Source organism: Pundamilia nyererei, unplaced genomic scaffold (assembly GCF_000239375.1).
Source record: "Pundamilia nyererei isolate P.nyererei 1_Seehausen unplaced genomic scaffold, PunNye1.0 scaffold00062, whole genome shotgun sequence".
Taxonomy (NCBI): Eukaryota; Metazoa; Chordata; class Actinopteri; order Cichliformes; family Cichlidae; genus Pundamilia; species Pundamilia nyererei.
Genome location: NW_005187463.1, coordinates 2447715 through 2451390, shown reverse-complemented (window position 1 = coordinate 2451390; position 3676 = coordinate 2447715).

Sequence of the window (3676 nt, the reverse complement as noted above, 5' to 3'; positions counted from 1 at the left end):
GAAGGCTTCTTGGCACTAATTAGCAGGTCACTGTGTCACTGTGCCTGGATGAAGCTTGTTAGCCTTAGCTGGTAACGTAGCGCTCCATTCTCTGGTCACATTTAACTTAAACAAAATGGAATTGCCTTTTAGCTACAATAAAAATGAGGCTGATTCATAAACACAAAGGTTAGCCAAATTGTTCAAAACAAGTACACATAGGTGCAAAAGTATCAGTCTTACAGCTTTTCGTATTAGCTCTACATACTAGATATTATAATCTCATGTCTCTCATTACAGTCTGTGATAAACTATTAGCTGTAATTCCAGCTCATGGCAGACATTTGCGGTAGGAGCAGCACACAAGTAACAATAGTTGTTGTGTAAGGAGTGACAGTCTGAGTAATGAACAAAATAACACTGAAACCAAGAACAAAAGGACAGCTCACTGTCATCGTCCCAGGGTTTCCTGGACTGTCTGTTGTTGTTTTTCCTTCACTCCTCGCCACCAGGGTGGAGTCTGGCTCTGGTCCCCGCCTCAGTACTCACCTGTTCAGCTCTACTCACCTGTCTGCCATCACTGATAATTACACACATGCCATCCATTGCTGCTGATTACTCCTGCACTACTTAAGGCCTTGGTGGAGGCTGACTTGTTGTTGAAACTTATGCATCACCATGGCTAAAATGCAGTGAGAATTACAAAAGATGGAGGGTCTGGGTCTGAAATGGAGGTTTAGGTTTTCTGTTTCAAAAACAAAATGGATTGTTTTCACACATAAGAGAATAAATTGCTAGTTGAGTCTCAAGCTATATGGGAATGACCTAGAAAAGGTTGATTGCTTTAAATACTTAGGTATTTGGTTTGATGAACGGCTTACATGGAAAATGACTGAGAAATGTGAAAAGGTTCTGAATATTTTACGGTGTTTAAAAGGTAATGACTGGGGGTGCAGATAGAACAGCATTGAGAGCTCTATATGTAGGTCTCATTAGGTCAGTGCTGGATTATGGGTGTCTGGTTTATGGTTCAGCAGCTAAAACTTTGCTAAATGACCTGGACAGAGTTCAATATCAAGCTCTGAGGTTGTGTTGTGGGGCTGTTAAGACTACTCCAGTGGCTGCTCTGCAAGTGGAAATGGGGGAACAACCATTAGAACTAGGGAGGCGTCAAATTGCTTTGACTTACTGGCCAAATTTGAAGCGACATAGTGAAAGTCATATAGCGCAGAGTGTACTTAAGCCTTGCCAAGAACAAGAAAAAGGGATTGTCCAATGGAGAAGTTTCGGGTGGGCTATAGGGAAAGAAGTCAACGAGATGGGATTTAGTGGCACAGACCTTAGCCCAGCAGTAGCCTTGTCAGTGTTGCCACCTTGGTTATATGACCAAATAATTCCTGACTTCTATTTCCTATGTAAGGGAGGGGGGTGACTACAAGTGTTGGATAACAGAGTGGGTGTTGCATTTGTTCTCCCAGACATAAGCTTCGTGGCGAGTGAACGAATTACAGATGATTTGGCAGTTTATACTGGGGAGCTTGTAGCAATTTTACTGGCTTTGACCTGGATGGAGGACGCACCAATAGGGAGGTATTTGGTTTGCTTGGACTCTAGCAGCGCACTAGTGAGTATAGATAATGTCTTTGAACTCTAGACAAGATATTGTTTTTGAGATATTTCATTTCTTGTATAGAATTAAACCTAGAGGGATAGAAGTGGTTTTCTTATGGGTTCCTGCGCATATCGGTGTTGATGGTAATGAACAGGCCGATAAGTTTGCAAAAGGTGCAGCAAGAAGGAGTCGTGTAGGTTTGCCTGTAAAATACAGCAAAAGTGAGGTGAAAAGTATAATCAAGGTAAAGTTAAAGGAGAAGTGGCAGTCACAATGGGACGGAGAGGGGAAAGGCAGGTATTATTATAGCATGCAGAAAACAGTCGGGCAATGTAGAAGGAGCTTTAGCAGTAGAAGAGACGAGGCTATCATCTCGAGAGTAAGATTTGGTCACACAGACTTGAATAGCACACTTAAAAAGATGGGCAAACATGACACAGGGACTTGTGACTTCTGTGGACAAGAGGAGACATTTGAGCATGTAGTGTTGGAGTGCAAAAAGTACAAGCGAGAAAGGGAAGTATTGAAGTCTGAATTGCAAGAAAATAGTGTTCAGTGTGTTCAGGGTGAGGGACATATTTCAAAGGGATGCAGGGGATGTTATTTATAGGGCAGTGTTTGGCTTTTTAAGATCGATGGGTGCGTATCCGAGGCTGTAGATTACAAAACCGTTCCGTCCCACCCTCCATTCCAGAGGGTGGTGGTAAATGCACCTAAAAGTTGTTTGCCAACCGCCATTAAAATGTAGGAGGAGAAGAAGAAGACTTGTTGTTGGAACTTACAGGATCACCCTACATTAGATGTACTTAGACCTTGCTGGGAGAAGGGTGGGAGGGAGTTAAAGAGTTTTGGATGGGTGGTGGGGGGAAGAGCTAGAGAACTTAAATTGGAACACTTAGACATATGTCAGCGAGTGCCGAGGCCTGCAATCCCTCCATGGTTACTTCCTGAAGCAGCTGTAGATTTTGCTTTATTGTGCCAGAAGAGTAAGGACAAGGCAGGCGGTCTAGACTCAAATATAGTTGAGGGTTACATCGATCAGTATTATGGTTATGTGCAAGTATATACGGATGCTTCAAAGAAACCAGCTAGTCAAGTGGGGGTGGCAGTAGTAATTCCAGACTTTATGGTAAAAATTGGGAAGAGGATTAATAATGGATTATCTGTGTTTACAGGAGAAATGATAGCAATTCTATCAGCAGTACAGTGGGTGGAAGATTTGAGGTCTTTGAAACCAATTATTTGTTCAGATTCAAGTGCAGCCTTGGTCAGTCTACAGAATGGTCATTTGAAAGGTAGGTCAGATATTTTAATAGAGGTTCAGCAAACTCTTTTCAGGATACATATGATGGTCTGTCAGTAGTGTTTGTATGGGTCCCGGCTCACTAAGGGGGAATGAAGCAGCGGATAGGTTAGCAAAGGAAGCCGCTAATCATAAGATGGTTGATCTGGCGGTGAATTTTGGTCAGGAGGAAGTATTATTAAGCTAGAAATGAGGGGTAGATGGCAGAAACAGTGGGACGAAGACGGGAGGGGAAGGTGGTTATATAAAATTCAAAGGGGGGTGGGAGTGAGGAGAGCCACAAGGAGTAGGCGAGAGGAGGTGGTGGTGGTGTCAAGACTGAGATCTGGACATGCGGGTTTGAATTCTACACCATTCTTGATAGGGAAACATGCCTCAGGGAAATGTGATTATTGAGGAGAGGATAGAACTTTGGAGCATGTTATTTTGCAGTGTCGGAAGTATAAGGAGAGGAGACGATTGGCCCAAAATCTCAGTAGCATTGCTATGAAACTTGATCTTGTTGGGTTATTACAGAAGGAGTTGGGGGATAAATGTTATCAGGCCTTGTTTCAGTTTTTGAGAGAAGGAAGGATGTTTGGGAGGATATGAAGGTTTTTTTTTTTTGTGTTTGTTTTTTGAGCGTGATTCCTGTCCACACTCCATACCAGTGGTGGCAGTAATGCACCATGCAGTTGTTTGCCAACCGCCAATAATACGTACAAGAAGAAGAAGAAGACTTGTTGTTGGATTGTTGTGCTAACCTGTGTCAGTGTAACCCAGCTCACCTAGTGATTTCTTCA